The sequence below is a fragment of the Crotalus tigris genome, unplaced genomic scaffold (genome assembly GCF_016545835.1).
Source record: "Crotalus tigris isolate CLP2741 ecotype Arizona unplaced genomic scaffold, ASM1654583v1 scf7180000024347.1601321, whole genome shotgun sequence".
Taxonomy (NCBI): Eukaryota; Metazoa; Chordata; class Lepidosauria; order Squamata; family Viperidae; genus Crotalus; species Crotalus tigris.
The window spans coordinates 361104-378914 of record NW_024100516.1 but is presented as its reverse complement, the minus strand read 5'-3'; the positions used below and the strand labels follow the sequence as shown (position 1 = coordinate 378914).

Below are 17811 nucleotides of genomic sequence, written 5' to 3'. Positions count from 1 at the left end.
CCATTCCTAACTTTCCCGGCCGGCTTCCACCGAGCGAAGTCCATGGATTCGCTTCACGACCGCATGACTCACTTTAACAACTGCAGCCATTTGCTTAACAACTGTGGCGAAAACAGGTCGCATCCGATGAGGCGCAGCGCCCTCAACAACTGTCTCGCTTAGCAACGGAAACGCCGTAAGTCAAGGACTACCTCCAAAGGCTCTTGACAGACCCCTCTACCTGCATGCCACCCCCCCCCCTAGAGCCCCTGCTGCCCGTGGGGCTACCCCAATATCCAGGCCGGGGCATCACCAAGATATCCAGCACTCCCCCCCCCCAACAGCAATTCCTGCCTTCCCAGGAGGAAGGTCTCAATTCCCACCCAAACTTTGGCAAACTTGATCGGGATTCCCCCCCCCCGCCCTTGAGGGGCACCAGAGCCTAGTGGCCAGAGCTTCCCCCCCCACCAGTGACCTCGAGGTGACCCGCTGAGACAGGCCCACGCGCGCCTGAGTCCCTCTGACACCCCCCCACTCCTGGGGGGGTCTCCACGCGCGTGCCAGGCGCGGCCAAGGGAGGGGGGAGTAGGGGGCGACAGTCCCACCACCTGTCGCTGAAGGGACGCGGGTGGCCCAGCGGGGGGAAAGCCCCCCCCTTCCTCCTCCCCCCCGGCCTTTCCCTAACATTTCCTAAAAGTGCTTTCTCTCCCCCCTCCCCTCCCCTCACTTTCGCTTTCTTCTTCCCTTTCCCTTTCTCCCCCCCCCCCTTTTGCAAACGCTCCGCCTGCCGAAAAGGAAAACGGAGGAGCCTGGAGCTGGGGGGGGGGAGAGAGAAGGGGGGGGGAGAGAGGAGAAGAAGCCGAGTGTTTCTCTCCCTTGCAAAAAAAGGGGGGGCATCCCCCTCCCCATAAACAACCCGACCCCCCCCCAATTGCACCCCCTATTGCACAAACACGCCCGCACCTCCCTCCCGCGCCAGCCCAGCAGCCCCCACACCTTCTCCCGCTGTTCTTTCCCCCCCGCAGGCGGGAGAGGGGAGGGGGGGGTCTCGCGGTGCCCCCCCCCGAAAAAAACACGAGTGGGTGGGGGGGGAAAGGGAGGGCTTCGGGCCGAGGCGTGGGGGGGCAGCCCGGGCGGGCTAACTCAATCCTGAAACGCCCCGGGAAAGCAATGAAGCAAAATGGCGACTTTTTATGCAGAAGGAGGGATGGCAGAGAGAAGGGAGGAAGGGAGGAAGGAAGAAGGGAGGAAAGGAGGAAGGGAGGAGGAGAGCGGGCTTGCAAAGCCTCCGCGCAAGGGAAGGCGCCGAGCCCCGGGGACCCAGCCAGCCAGGCAGGCAGAAGCGAGCCGGGCCGGGGGCTCTGGGGCGGTGGAAGCGGGCGGCCCGGGCAGGGGGAGAAGGGCCGGGGCTGGACGAGCCGGGGTGCCTGGCTGGCCGGCCTCGCTTACCTCCGAGCGTGCGGCCAGCTCTCCTCCTCTTCCACGCGTGGGGTTCCCCGCCAGCCCAGCCAGCCCGCAGCCGCCGCGACGCGCCCGGCCAAAGCACCGCCGGATCATGCGCGGAGACCCCCCCTCCTTTCCTTCTCTCCTCCTCCTCTTCTTCTTCTTCCTTCCCTTCTTCCTCCTCCTCCTCCTCCTCTCCTTCTCCCTTTGACAGTTTCGCCCTCGACGCTCGCAATTCTCGCGGTATTATTTTAATCGGCCAGCGGGGATCGGCCCCTCCGGAGCTGGGGAAGGGATCCCGGGGGAGGGCGGTGGGAGAGATTCCGGGGGGGGGGTTCGGGAGAGGAGGAGGAGGAGGGGAGGTGTTTCCCCCCCCCCACGCACACAGACACAGACACACACCCCTTGGGGAAAAGGGAGGCGCGTGGGAGAGAGGGGGACTTTAACTCGGATCGGCAGCGCAGGACAAGTCGGAGGTCGTGTTCCCACGACAGGTTAGGGGCGACCTATAAGCCCCAGTGATTGCTTTGGCCAGGGTTAGTCCGCTCTAGGGGTGAACTTGGGTTGGGCTTCCAGAGCTTGGCTTGGCTTGACCCCAGAGCCAACTTTCCTTCCTTCCTCCCTCCCTCCCATTTCCTTCCTTCCTTCCTCTCTCTCATCCTCCTTTTCTCCCATTTCCTCCTTTCCTCCCTCCCTCCCATTTCCTTCCTCCCTCCCATTTCCTTTCTCCCATTTCCTCCCTCCCTCCCTCTTTCCCTCCCATTTCCTTCCTCCCTCGCTCCCTCCCTCTCATCCTCCTTTTCTCCCATTTCCTCCTTTCCTCCCTCCCTCCCATTTCCTTCTTCCCTCCAATTTCCTTCCTTCTTTTCTCCCTCCCTCCCTCTCATCTCCTTCTTTCCTCCCTCCCTCCCATTTCCTTCCTTCCTTCCTCTCTCCCACTTCCTCCCTCCCTCCCTCTCATCCTCCTTTCCTCCTATTTCCTTTCTTCCTCCCTCCCTCCCATTTCCTCCCTCCCTCTCATCCTTCTTTCCTCCCATTTCCTTCCTCCCTCCCATTTCCTTCCTCCTTCCTATTTCCTTCCCCCTCCCTTCCTTCCCTCAGTTGATGGTTGTGGGCTTCTTCTACAAACCCAGATAACATAAAATAAGATAAGATAATCTTTTATTGTCATTTATCAGATTGGGGGTCAGTCGGAGGAATCTGCTAACCTTGAATCCACATAATTAGCAGGTCACAGGCGAGTTAACCATGGAGAACTTTGCTGGAGGAAGACAGTCCAACTGGGCAGGTGTGACTTCTCAGAAGCCTACAATTTCCACTCCAGGGTTTCTCAACCTTGGCATCTTGAAGATGTGGGGGGCCTTGCAGCTCCCAGAATTCCCCGCCCAGCCTGGGCATCTTGAAGATGTGGGACACTTGCAACTCCCAGAATTCCCCACCCAGCCTGGGCATCTTGAAAACATAGGGACTTCAACTCCCAGAATTCCGTAGCCAGCCTTGGCTGCTTGAAGATGTGAGGACTTCAATTCCCAGAATCCCCCAGCCAGCATAAGGACTGGCCACATTTTTCAGTGCTGTTGTAACTTTGAGTAGTCACTAAACGAATGGTTATAAGTCGAGGACTACTTGACTCTAGCCCAGTGGTTCTCAACCTGTGGGTCGGGACCCCATTTGGAGTCGAACGACCATTTCACGGGGGTCGCCAAACAACACAGTCCGCCATTTTTCCCCCCTTTTCCTTAGCTGTGCTACTCCCTTTTATTCTATTGGCTTTTGAAAGCCAATAGAATAGACTCTCTTGAATAGAGTCTAATTCTATTGGCTTTCAAAAGCCAATAGGAATTGTCCAGGCTGTCTCTGCCCTGCTGAGCCCGCCAAAAGTCCCATTCTGCAAACGGTGCTTCACCAGTCGAGTAGTCCTCGACTTACAACCGGTTGAGTAGTCCTCGACTTACAACCGGTTGGGGGGTCGCGGCATTAAAAAGGTTGAGAGCCACTGTCCTACAAGAATACCATTCTCTCTTGCCCTCTTCAATGACCTTTTTAGTGAGTTACACAATGGGGATAATCCTGCTTATTCAAGACCCATCACCAAACTGCCATGAATTAAGACGAATAAGTGGTGCCCGGCTGGATCGGACACCTGGTAACTAAACGAACACATTATACGTACACACACAAATACCGTAGACGGGATAAATTAAGTGATAAAATCGCAACCATAGAGTTGCAATAGGATAGGATGTTACAGTTCCTAACCATCATCCTAACCACGATGACACCAAAAGGACGGCATTCTGCGGGATGTCGTCCAGACGCAAACTCTGCAAGGATTAAAACTGTGGAATTTTGCACTGTGGCCCTGGAAATGCATATTTTCTCCCCTGGCCTTGCCTGGATGCACCCACGGAGGGACGTTGCAAAACCAGCCATGACCTTTGACCCGCCATCTGGGATTTTCTGGAAAGAAACCAGAGGCAGAAAACCTCAAGCTTTTAAAAATGGAAAATTTGCAATGACAAGGGATGAGGTAGAGCTGTTGGAAGAATCTGATCTGAAGGTGTAAATCTTCTGTCTCAGTCAGAAGGATAAAAATTGAAAGGAGCTAAACAAGACATGGAATTCCCCACCCATTCCCCACCCTAGGAATTCAGCTGATTATGAAATGCAATTCAAGAGAGGCAGTTTGGTCTAGTGGTTAAGGCACCAGGCTAGAAACTGGGAAATCCTGAATTCTAGTGCCACTTTAGGCATGAAAGCCGACTGGGTGACTTTGGGGCAATCACTAGGAGGCTCTGAGTTCTAATCCCGCTTTAGGCATGAAAGCCAATTGGGTGACTTTGGGCCAATCACTAGGAGGCTGTGAGTTCTAGTCCCACTTTAGGCATGAAAGCCGACTGGGTGACTTTGGGCCAATCACTAGGAGGCTGTGAGTTCTAGTCCCACTTTAGGCATGAAAGCCAATTGGGTGACTTTGGGCCAATCACTAGGAGACTGTGAGTTCTAGTCCCACTTTAGGCATGAAAGCCGACTGGGTGACTTTGGGCCAATCACTAGGAGACTGTGAGTTCTAGTCCCACTTTAGGCATGAAAGCCGACTGGGTGACTTTGGGCCAATCACTAGGAGGCTGTGAGTTCTAGTCCCACTTTAGGCATGAAAGCCGACTGGGTGACTTTGGGCCAATCACTAGGAGGCTGTGAGTTCTAGTCCCACTTTAGGCATCAATTGGGTGACTTTGGGCCAATCACTAGGAGACTGTGAGTTCTAGTCCCACTTTAGGCATGAAAGCCGACTGGGTGACTTTGGGCCAATCACTAGGAGGCTGTGAGTTCTAGTGCCACTTTAGGCATGAAAGCCGACTGGGTGACTTTGGGCCAATCACTAGGAGGCTGTGAGGCATGAAAGCAATTGGGTGACTTTGGGGCCCAATCACTAGGAGACTGTGAGTTCTAGTCCACTTTAGGCATGAAAGCCGACGGTGACTTTGGGCAAATCACTATGGAGGCTGTGAGTTCTAGTGCCACTTAGGCATGGAAAGCAGACTGGGTGACTTTGGGCCAATCACTCGGAGGCTGGAGTTCTAGTCCCACTTAGGCATGAAAGCCGACTGGGTTGACTTTGGGCCAATCACTAGGAGGCTGTGAGTTCTAGTGCCACTTTAGGCATGAAAGCCGACTGGGTGACTTTGGGCCAATCACTAGGAGGCTGTGAGTTCTAGTCCCACTTTAGGCATGAAAGCCGACTGGGTGACTTTGGGCCAATCACTAGGAGGCTGTGAGTTCTAGTGCCACTTTAGGCATGAAAGCCGACTGGGTGACTTTGGGCCAATCACTAGGAGGCTGTGAGTTCTAGTGCCACTTTAGGCATGAAAGTCAATTGGGTGACTTTGGGCCAATCACCAGGAGGCTGTGAGTTCTAGTGCCACTTTAGGCATGAAAGCCGACTGGGTGACTTTGGGCCAATCACTAGGAGGCTGTGAGTTCTAGTGCCACTTTAGGCATGAAAGCCAATTGGGTGACTTTGGGCCAATCACTAGGAGGCTGTAAGTTCTAGTCCTGTTTTAGGCATGAAAGCCGACTGGGTGACTTTGGGCCAATCACTAGGAGGCTGTGAGTTCTAGTGCCACTTTAGGCATGAAAGCCAATTGGGTGACTTTGGGCCAATCACTAGGAGGCTGTGAGTTCTAGTCCCACTTTAGGCATGAAAGCCGACTGGGTGACTTTGGGCCAATCACTAGGAGGCTCTGAGTTCTAGTCCCACTTTAGGCATGAAAGCCGACTGGGTGACTTTGGGCCAATCACTAGGAGACTGTGAGTTCTAGTTCCTCTTTAGGCATGAAAGCCAATTGGGTGACTTTGGGCCAATCACTAGGAGGCTGTGAGTTCTAGTGCCACTTTAGGCATGAAAGCCAATTGGGTGACTTTGGGCCAATCATTAGGAGACTGTGAGTTCTAGTGCCACTTTAGGCATGAAAGCCAATTGGGTGACTTTGGGCCAATCACCAGGAGGCTGTGAGTTCTAGTGCCACTTTAGGCATGAAAGCCGACTGGGTGACTCTAGGCAGTCACCAGGAGACCATAGGTTTTAATCCCGACTTAGGTCTGAAAACTGACTGGGTGACTTTGGGCCACTCACCAGGAGATGGCGAGTTCTAGTCTCACCTTAGGCCTGAAACCGGCTGGGTGACTTTGGATCAATCACCGTCTCTCAGCTCAGCCCAGCCCACCCAACAGGGTTGCTGTTGTAGGGAAAATAGGAGGAGGAAGGAGATTTGGATATGTTCGCCACCTTGAGTTACTCATAAAAATAATAAAGGTGACCAGAACAGAATAGAATAAAATAATGATTAGAACAGAACAGAATGGAATAGAATAAAAAAAGAAATAGAATAGAAAAAAGGAATAGAATAGAATAGAATAGAATAGAATAGAATAGAATAGAATAGAATAGAATAGAATAGAATAGAATACAATAGAATACAATAGAACACAAAAAGGAATAGAATAGAAAAAGGAACAGAACAGAACAGAACAGAATAGAATAGAAAAAAAGAATAGAATGGAATGGAATAGAAAAAAGGAATAAAATGAAATGGAATGGAATGGAATGGAATAGGATATAGAATAGAATAGAATAGAATAGAATAGAATATTGCTGGAAGGGACCTTGGAGGTCTTCTAGTCCAGCCCCCTACTCAAGCAGGAGAACCTATACCCTTTCAGATAAAAACCCCCTGAACAACTGCCTCGCTTAGCAACAGAAATCTGGGCCCTCAACTGCGGTCGTAAGTCGAGGACTACGTGCATGTCTCACTGTGTTCTTTTTTGTAGTTTATTTTATCGTTCCACCATCTTCACTTCTGTTGGAGCACTTTTCCTGTCTTCCTTTCTTATGGTGGTCTGCCACCTAGAGTAAACCTGTAGTTGCCGTTGACCCAGTTGGACTTTCCTGGGGATGGCTTGGTGTTCTCCCAATCAAGGGCTAACCAGGTTTAATAAAGATGATGATTAACTGTTGTAAAATGCCTACCTGTGAGTTGAGCAGCTAGGTAATTTTTTTAAAAATAAATAAATATTGTAAGTATCAATAGCATCTCCTCGAAGTCCAAACAAGCCAGTGGGTGGGATATGTTTACGTGGCTGTGCAAGGACCACAACTGAGCGCAAATGTTTCTGTTGCTAAGCCAGACGGTTGTTAAGTGAGCTGTGCCCCATTTTACGACCCTTTTTGCCACCATTGTTACGCGAATCCCTGCGTTTGTTAAGTGAACCATACCGTCATTAAACAATTCTGGCTTCCTGCATTGGCTTGGCTTGTTGGAAGCCAGTTGGGAAGGGGGGGGGGAAGGCAAATAGTGATCACCTGACCCCGGGACAGTGCAACTGTCATAAATATCACATCTGTCAGTTGTGGTCAGAATTTTGATCACATGGCCTGGCTGGGGAATTCAGGGCCACCCACCGCCTCCACGGTCCACCCGAGATCGCCCAGGCGGTCCAGCAGCACCATGGCAGCCATGCCCCCCCCCGCCTGCGCCCCGCAGCATCATCTGCACATGACGGGGCACGAGGGTGGAGTCTTGCCTAGCTGCCATGTCCTTGGCTGCGCTGCTCCACACGGGCTGCATCCAGGGGCAACCCTCCTCCAGGGGGTCTGCTGGTGAGGAGGGGGCGGTGGTAGAAGGCAGGGCTGGGGCAATGGCGCATGTGCCCAAAGAGAGGGCTCTGAGTGCCGCCTCTGGCACGCGTGCCATAGGTTCATCACCACTATCCTATCCTATCCTATCCTATCCTATCCTATCCTATCCTATCCTATCCTATCCAATCTTTAGGAGTAACAAGGCTGGGCCACCAATAGATGGCAGCAGTGAGATAGAGAAAACCCTTTGGATCTTCACTAAGTATAGAAAACATTGTTGGAGGCTGTACTATAGGAACTCCTCAATTTACAACCATCCGTTTAGGGATCATTCAAAATTACAATGGCACCAAACACTGTTTTTTTTATTATAACTGGTCCTCACACTTGCAACCATTGGAACATCCACACCAGTGGTTCTCAACCTTTTTAATGCCGCGACCCCCAGCCGGTCATAAGTCGAGGACTATTCAACTGGTCGTAAGTTGAGGACTACTCAACTGGTGCAGCACCGTTTGCAGAATGGGGCTTTTGGTGGGCTCAGCAGGGCAGAGACAGCCTGGACAATTCCTATTGGCTTTTGAAAGCCAATAGAATTAGCCTCTATTCAGGAGAGTCTATTCTATTGGCTTTCAAAAGCCAATAGAATAAAAGGGAGTAGCACAGCTAAGGAAAAGGGGGAAAAAATGGCGGACTGGGTTGTTTGGCGACCCCCGTGAAATGGTCGTTCGACCCCAAATGGGATCCCGACCCACAGGTTGAGAACCACTCATCCACACGGTCACAGGATCAAAACTGGAGCACTTGGCAAACGGCATGCGTTGGTTGCAGCATTGTGGCGTCACATGATCAGCTGGCTTCTGACAAGCAAAGTCAGTGGGGAAAATTGATTCATTTACTGACTGTGCTGTTGGCTGCACGCTGGCTGGGGAATTCTGGGAGTTGAAGTCCACACATTTTCAAGTTGCCAAGGTTGATAAACACTGTCCTAGTTTGTGCAATGTTCCCCCCCCCCCAAGCAATTGTGTTTAGCCTTTACAAATTCTGCAAAGATTTATTGTTCTCAGGGGGCTCCAGGGACTAGCGATTGCATTATTTGCTATAATTTGTTTCTTTTGATTTAATGAATGGAATGGAATGGAATAGTAGAATAGAGTAGAGTAGAGTAGAGTAGAATAAACAGATTGTAGAATAGAATAGAATAGAATAGAATCATGGAATGGAATGGAATGGAATAGAATAGAGTAGAATAGAGTAGAATAAACAGATTGTAGAATAGAATAGAATAGAATAAAATAGAATAGAATAGAATAGAATAGAATAGAATAGAATAGAATAGAATAGAATAGAATAGAATAGAATGGAGTAGAGTAGAGTAGAATAGAATAGAATAAACAGATTGTAGAATAGAATAGAATAGAATAGAATAGAATAGAATAGAATAGAATAGAATAACAGAGTTGGATGGGACGTTGTGCTTTCTAGTTTTTTTTGCATAAGTTGCAATCACCCCTCATCATTCATTTTGAATATAAAGATATCAGAAAATGCCAAGAAATCAAATAAAGGACCAGTAATGCTGGGGATTTTCCCCTTTCTTTTCCATTAGCTTTCCAGACATTTTCAACAGAAACCATCAAACCTATTTAACTCCTAGCAGTGAAATAAATGCCAGGGTTTGTTTGTTTGTTTGTTTTTAAAAATGCAATGTACTTCATCTGATGGTAAACAATTTATTTGAGAACACAGGTAGTCCTCGACTTACAGCAATTCATTTAGTGACAGTTTGAAGTTACCACGGCACTGAGAGAAGTGACTTATGACCATTTTTCACACAGACGACCCTTGCAGCATCACTGATGTCTTATGATCAAAAATTCAGGTGCCTGGCAACCGGCTCATATTTATGACGGATGCCTTGTCCCAGGATCATGTCACGTCACTTTTTTGTGACGTTCTGACAAGGAAAGTCAATGGGAAAATCAGATTTATTTAACAACCGTGTTAGTCACTTAACAATTAAAGATAAGATATGATAGCCTTTATTGTGATTTTTTTAATATGAGCACACTGGCCCACATTAAGAATGACATTCTGTTGCCTGCTCTCAGAAAGAAGTATATTACCCATACCCATACATGACACACATATATACATGCTATACACACACACACATATGTGCCTGTACACGTATATAAATAATAATAACAATAATAATGTTGGAAGGGACCTTGGAGGTCATCAAGTCCAACCCTCTGCTCAGGCAGGAAACCCTATACAGTTTCAGACAAATGGCTGTCCAGTCTCTTCTTAAAGACTTCCAGTGTTGGAGCATTCACTGCTTCTGGAGGCAGGTTGTTCCACTGGTTAATTGTTCTCATTGTCAGGAAGTTTCTCCTTAGTTCTAGGTTGCTTCTCTCTTTGGTTAGTTTCCATCCATTGCTTCTTGTCCTGCCTTCAGGGGCTTTGGAGAATAGCTTGACTCCCTCTTCTTTGGGGCAGCCCCTGAGAGATTGGAAGGCTGTTATCATGTCCCCCATTGTCCTTCTCTTCATTAGCCTACTAGACGTACCCAATTCCAGCAACCAACTCCAGCAACCAATTCCAATAGTGTGTGTGTGTGTGTGTGTGCGCGCGTTTTATCAGAGCAACCTGATCCACCCAAATATGCCTTTCTGCCTCAATCTAGGAGCCTTCACAGACAGTCGCTTCTGCTACAACTATTTCTGTGTTAAATTTTCCGAGAAAGAATGAATGAATCTGGACGTTCTGCTTCGGATCTGGATGCAATTGCAATGATTCACTTAACAATCATGGTAAACAAAAGGTTGTAAAATGGGGCAAAATTCACTTAAGAAATGTTTTGCTTAGCAACAAACATTTTAGGCTGAATTGTGGTGGACTACCTGTAATCTATAAAACTGGCACCCTCCCAAGCAGCTAAAGCTTTTGGCAGTTAAGGAAATCCAATCCAAAGCGGCAAGTTAAAGGCTGGTGTACGTCCCAGGCTAAGAAGCTAGGCTCATGCATAAATTTCCTTTCATTTATAAAAGCGCCAAAGTCTCTTTAAGTCAAGACTAAGACTGCAAAATGAGCTGTGTCTTCCCTTGATCGCTCCTTAGCACTTTATTCATTAGACTTTAAGTCCTTCTTAATTGGCCGATAATACAGGTGAATTTTTTTTTAATTGAAAAGCACTGAGACAAAACTAATTCCTCCTATTAAAAGACTGGCTTGGATCTTAGTTTTTTTTTTTTTAATGAAGTCCTTTTTTAAAAAATCTTCACAGAAAGCTTTCTCTTTTGACCTTGCCTGACAACCTCCAGAAGCATAGGGGGGAATAAATTCATTTTAAGAAGAAAAATGCTTTGTTGGTTTTCATTAAACACCAAGCAACAACATCACTGGAATAGCTAAAAATGGCTTTGCAGGTTTCTATGCAACATAAGTAGATATAGTGATAGAATAGAATAGAATAATTGTAGAATAGAATAGAATAGAATGGAATAGAATAGAATAGAATCATGGAATAGAATAGAATAGAATCATGGAATGGAGTAGAGTAGAGTAGAGTAGAATAGAATAAAATAGAATCATGGAATAGAATAGAATCATGGAATAGAATAGAATAGAATAGAATGGAATGGAGTAGAGTAGAGTAGAGTAGAGTAGAGTAGAGTAGAGTAGAGTAGAGTAGAGTAGAGTAGAGTAGAGTAGAGTAGAGTAGAATAAAATAGACTGGAATAGAATAGAGCTGGAAGGAACCTTGGAGGTCTTCTAGTCCAGCCCCCTGCTCAAGCAGGAGAACCGTCTCAGACAGGTGATTGTCTAGCCCAGTGGTGGCGAATCTATAACACATGTGCCAGAGGCGGCACTCAGAGCCCTCTCTGTGGGCACACGCACCATGCCCTGGAGATGGCAACTGTCCCTCTTCAACCAGCCGCCCGCTAACTTGCCGAGATCCCACGTGGCCGGATGCATGCCAGCATACCTGGTTCCCCTCCCCCCCTATCTCATCCCTCCTGGCCTCGCATGCTCTCCTTTTCCTGGGCACGACCCACTGCATGGCCTCCTCAGCTGTCAGCCGGCCATCCAGCTCAGAGGTGGCTTCTATGAACTGCTAGGGGCGGGCTGTGGAGCCCCAGAGTGTGCCGGTCGAGGGGCTGGCAGGCTGTAGCTGCTGACGGACACCATCGGCCCCCATGCGCTCGCTGGCCTGTGTGTGCGGGGGCTGATGGTGTCAGACAGCAACTGCCCTGGCCCCTGCCCTGCCTTGCCCTGTGACAATGCCTCACCTCGCCCTGCCTCACCTCGCCTCACCCCACAGAATGAGCCTCCTGCCCACCGCCCCACCTGTTAGAGACCCCCTGGATCTCCCCCAACCTGCCTGGCTGCCCCACGAGCAACATCGAGGTGACCACACCCACCTTGCCCACACCCACCCAGTCTGCCATGATCACAGCCACGCCCATCGAGGGGGCCACGCCCACCTGGCACCCGGCGATAAGTAAGTGGGTTTTGGGTTGTAGTTTGGGCACTCGGTCTCTGAAAGGTTCGCCATCACTGGTCTAGCCTCTTCGCGTCTCGGAGCTTCTGTTGCTTCTAAAGCCTCGATCTTCCCAGTAACGCAGACAGCTCAGCAAGCTAAGTCTAAGTTTCCACCACCTTCTCCATTGTCTCCAGCATGTATACTTAAAGATTTACAGGATGCCTTGGAAAAAAAAGGCACGACGGATTAAAGAAGAGATAGAGGTTTTTATTGAAAATAAATTCATGAAATTGACAGAGGACATAGCGTTTGCGTTTCAAAAGTGTGTTGGTCATACAGATCTTCTGGATGAGCGTATTGATGATGTTGTGGAAAATTTTGAAAAACTGGAAGATCGAATTGACAAAGAGCCGAGATAGCGCAGCAGTTAGAGTGCAGTACTGCAGGCCACTTTAGCTGACTGTGTTCAGCAGGTCAGCGGTTCAAATCTCACCGGCTCAAGGTTGACTCAGCCTTCCATCTTCCGAGGTAGGTAAAATGAGGACCCAGATTGTTGGGGGCAATGTAAAATATATATATACATTGCTTACTGGTGTACACCGCTTAGAGAGTGCTTGCACTTAAAGCGGTATATAAGTCTCATAAATAAATAAATAAAATAATGTGGGAATAATACAGGATGAAGTTACTATGTTACAATACTGGTCTAGCCTCTTCTTAAAAACCTCCAGTGATGGAGCGCCCACGATTTCTGGTGGCAAGCTGTTCCACTGGTTGCTTGTCCTCACTGTCAGGAAGTTTCTCCTTAATTCCAGGTTGTTTCTCTCTTTGATCAGTTTCCATCCATTGTTATTTGTCCTGCCTTCAGGTGCTTTGGAGAAGAGCTTGACTCCCTCTTCTTTGGGGCAGCCCCTCAAATACTGGAATACTACTATCATGTCACCCCATGTTTCTTCTTGGGGCTTGCCCATTCTGGTCATAAAATGCATCGTAATATAATCAACTCAGTTTGACAACTCTTTTTGTGGCAATTGTTAAGCGACTGCCACAGTTGTTGCATGGACCAATGATTTGATATGAGGCAGTTTGGCCGAAAAATGGAAATAAAAACTGCAAAAGAAAGGGACCCTGCAAAGCATCTGAGGATCGGTCATATAACCGTGTGTGTGTGTGTGTGTGTGTGTGGGTGGGTGTGGGTGTGTGTCTGTGTTTCCGATGGTTGAAACTTTGAATCTGGGTTTTGTCAGTAGCCTCCAAGGAAGTTCATCATAACTTGGAATGGTCAGAAGTTGAGAACTACGTGTATTGTATCTCAGGGGCTGCCCCAAAGAAGAGGGAGTCAAGCTATTCTCCAAAGCGCCTGCAGGAAGGACAAGAAGCAACGGATGGAAACTCATCAAGGAGAGAAGCAACCTAGAACTATTGAGAAACTTCCTGACAGTGAGAACAATTAACCAGTGGAACAACCTGCCTCCAGAAGCGGTAAATGCTCCAACATTGAAAGTTTTTAAGAAAAGACTGGACAGCCATTTATCCGAAATGGTGTAGGGTTTCCTGCCTGAGCAGGGGGTTGGACTAGATGACCTCCAAGGTCCCTTCCAACTTTACTACTACTACTACTATTATTATTATTATTTGGAATGCTTATATTTTTGTAGTATTTTATTTATATAATTTTATCTTTTCATATTGTAAGTCGCCCAGAGTTATCCTGTTAGGCAGCCACTAAATGTAATTAAAAAATACAGGTACTCCTTCACTTACAACAGTTCACTTAGTGACCGTTTTTTCACACTTACGACTGTTGCAGCATCCCCCTGGTCACCTGATCAAAATTCGGACGCTTGGCAACCAGTTCATATTTATGACGGTCGCAGTGTCCCTGCGTCACATGATTCCCTTTTGCGACCTTCTGACAAGCAAAGACAGTAGGAAGGCCAGATTCACTTAACAACCATGTTACTGACTTAACCGCAGTGATTCACTTAACAACTGCGGCAAGAAAGCTCGTAAAATGGGGCAAAACTCCCGTAACAAACGTCTCACTTAGCAACAGAAATGTTGGGCTCAATTATGCTTGTGAGCTGAGACCTTACATAAAATAAATAAATTTGTTAAAAATAAAGGGAATGCTTGTTGTTCTTCACCTTCCCACTTAACCTGGTTGTATGCTTATGCGCCATCAAGGCGCCATTGTCTCCTAGCAACCAGCTGGAGCAGGCAAGGGTAACTATAGTCCCTTCACGACCTGTGGACTTCAACTCCCAGAATTCCTGAGCCAGCATTCCTGAAGTCCACAGGTCGTGAAGGCACCATAGTTGCCCACCCCTGACCTAAACTGACTTTCTTCATAACAATTTGGCCTCTTTTTGGTCTTTGACAGCCTTGCTTGCTTGCTTTAATTTTAAAAATCTGACCCAAGAGATTGATAGCTCACAAATTGTGGGCGAGTAATGAGAATTTTCTGCAGTTACACTCAACCCTGCCAGCACGGTGCCAGAAATATTGCACTTTAAGTGTTAAAGAGTCATTCACCCTGATCTGCAAAATTGCTCTGCCACTTAATGGTGCATAAATTGCTTATGGTTATAACAAAGAGGTCAATTTCCCCCCACTTTCTGAAAAATAATTAAATTATTGACCCACGCAGCTGCGTAGTACTGAATCTTGCATTGGGGGTGAATATCCTTGGTGGCTAATTTCTAAAAAAAAAGGAGAGGAATGCAAGAATTTCTAATTGTCAGACCTAGTAATAGTAATAGTAATAGTAGTAAAGTTGGAAGGGACCTTGGAGGTCATCTAGTCCAACCCCCTGCTCGGGCAGGAAACCCTACGCTATTTCGGACAAATGGCTGTCCAGTCTCTTCTTAAAAACTTCCAGTGTTGGAGCATTTACTGCTTCTGGAGGCAGGCTATTCCACTGATTAATTGGTCTCACTGTCAGGAAGTTTCTCCTTAGTTCTAGGTTGCTTCTCTCCTTGATTAGTTTCCACCCGTTGCTTCTTGTCCTGCCTTCAGATGCTTTGGAAAATAGCTTGATTCCCTCTTCTTTATGGCAGCCCCTGAGATATTGGAATACTGCTATCATGTCCCCCCTCGTCCTTCTCTTCGTTAAACTAGACATACCCAATTCTAGCAACCGTTCCTTATATGCTTTAGCCTCCAGTCCCTAATCATCTTTGTTGCTCTTCTCTGTACTCTTTCTAGAGTCTCAACATCTTTTTACATCGTGGTGACCAAAACTGGATGCAGTATTCCAAGTGTGGCCTTACCAAGGCATTGAAGAGTGGTATTAATACTTCATGTGATCTTGATTCTATCCCTCTGTTAATGCAGCCTAGCACTGTGTTGGCCTTTTTGGCAGCTGCCGCACACTGCTGGCTCATATTTAAGTGATTGTCTACTAGGACTACGAGGTCCCTCTCACAGTTACTACTATTGAGCATGGTGCCACCTATGCTGTACTTGTGCATTTGGTTTTTCTTGCCTAAATGTAGAACCTTGCTTTTTTCACCATTGAATTTCATTTTGTTAGTTAGTGCCCAGTGTTCAAGTCTGTCCAGATCCTTCTGTATCTTAAGCCTGTCTTCTGGAGTGTTGGCTATTCCTGCCAGCTTGGTGTCGTCTGCAAATTTGATGAGTTCCCATCTATCCCTTCATCCAAATCGTTGATGAAGATGTTGAAGAGTACTGGGCCCAGAACAGAGCCCTGGGGCACCCCACTACACACTTCCCTCCATATAGATGCAGTTCCATTGAGGACCACTCGCTGAGTACGGCCGGTCAGCCAGCTACGGATCCATCTGGTGGTGGTTCTGTCTACCCCACATGTTTCTATCTTGTCAAGTAGTAGGGTGTGATCTACTTTATCAAATGCCTTACTGAAGTCCAAGTAAATTATGTCCACAGCATTCCTCTGATCCACTAATTTTGTCACTTGGTCAAAGAATGCAATAAGATTTGTCTGGCATGATCTATTTTGGACAAACCCATGTTGGCTTTTAGTAATGACTTTGTTTGCCTCTAGGTGTTTGCTGATTCGTTGTTTGATATCTTTTCCAGGATCTTCCAGGTATTGAGGTCAGGCTGATAGGTCTGTAATGTCCTGGGTCCATTTTTTTTCCTTTTTTGAAGATGGGAACTACATCAGCTCTTTTCCAGTCCTCTGGTAGTTCCCCTGTGTTCCAGGATCTTTGAAAAATATAGTTCAGTGGCTCCGATATAACATCTGCCAGTTCCTTGAGAACTCTGGGGTGTAATCCATCTGGTCCTGGTGATTTGAACTCATCTAGGCTGGACAGGTGCTCACTAACCATTTTCTTGCCTATCTTAACTTGTGTTTCTGTTTTGTTTTTTGTGGCACTATTTTTGATAGGTTGGTCTGTTTTTTCCCTTTGTGTAAAGACAGATGCAAAAAATGAGTTAAATAGTTCTGCTTTCTCCCTGTTGCTTGTCACCTTCTTGCCACTTACACCCACTAATGGACCAATCATTTCCTTCACTTTTTTCTTGTTTTTTACATGTTGAAAGAAGCTTTTTTTGTTATTTTTGACTTTGGTCGCAAGCCTTAGTTCATTTTGAGACTTGGCTTTCTTCACTTCATCTTTGCAGGCTCGGGCTATTTGCTGATATTCTGACTTAGTTATGTTCCCCTCTTTCCACTTTCTATACTTGTCCTTTTTATCTTTCAATTTGTCAGAGAGTTCTTTATGCAGCCATGCTGGTTTCTTTTGAGAGCTGTTGTTTTTCCTCTTTGTTGGTATTGTGCTAGACTGTGCGTTTATTATCTCATTTTTCAAAATTTCCCAAGCTTCTTGAGTTGTTTTCCCCTTGAGGATTCTCATCCATGGAATCCTTCCCAAGCCCTCTCGAAGTTTATGGAAATTAGCTCTCTTGAAGTCCAAGACTCTAGTTTGACTGTGTTCTATTGGTTGTGCTTCTATAATGTTGAATTCTAATATTGCATGATCACTTCCTCCCAGGGTTCCTATGGCTCCAACACCGTCTATCATTTCATCTCTGTTAGTGAGAATTAGATCCAAAAAGGCTAATCCCCTAGTTCCATTCTCTACTTTTTGGGAGACAAAGTTGTCTGCTAGGTTTGCCAGGAACCTGTTTGATCTTCCACTTGGTGCGGAGTTTGTCTCTAATAGAGACAAACCTCTAATAGAGGACAAAAGGATCAAATCTGCAAATTTGATCCACGTGGGAGACTCTCTTTCAAAATTTGGGGTTAAAAGACAGAAACATTCCAACAATAACCAGTCTGGTGTAGCGGTTAAGGTGTTGGCCGAGAAACTAGGAGACAGTGAGTTCTAGTTTCTTAGATATAAAAGCTAGCTGGGAGAGTTTAGGCCAGTTAGCAGAAAACATTGAGTTCTAGTCCTGCCTTAGGCCTGAAAGGCAGTTGGGTAAATTTAGGATACTCACTAGGAGTCAGTGAGTTCTAGTCCTGCCTTAGGCACCAAAGCCAGCTGGGTAAATTTGGGATACTCACCAGGAGACAGTGAGTTCTAGTCCTATCTTAGGCACCAAAGCCAGCTGGATGACTTTGGGCCAATCACCAGGAGACTGTGAATTCTAGTCCTATCTTAGGCATGAAAGACAGCTGGGTGACTTTGGGCCAATCACCAGGAGACGGTGAGTTCTAGTTTTACAAATAAGCTTAGCTGGGTGACTTTGGGCCAGTCTTTCTCTCACCCACCCCACCCTACAAGATTGTCGTTGTGGGGAAAATAGGAGGAAGGAGTAATATTAGGTA

At 47.2% G+C, this 17811-nt stretch overlaps 1 protein-coding gene across 1 annotated transcript in view; it reads right to left on the bottom strand.

The window, feature by feature from the left end:
• Window positions 1-1627, bottom strand: part of ZNF512B (zinc finger protein 512B) — a 76337-nt gene extending 74710 nt beyond the window's left edge. Inside the window, exon 1 of the mRNA XM_039326936.1 lies at window positions 1429-1627. The gene's annotated coding sequence lies outside the window, so the exon portion shown is untranslated. The remainder of the gene's footprint in view (window positions 1-1428) is intronic.
• Between the last annotated feature and the right edge of the window lie 16184 nt (window positions 1628-17811).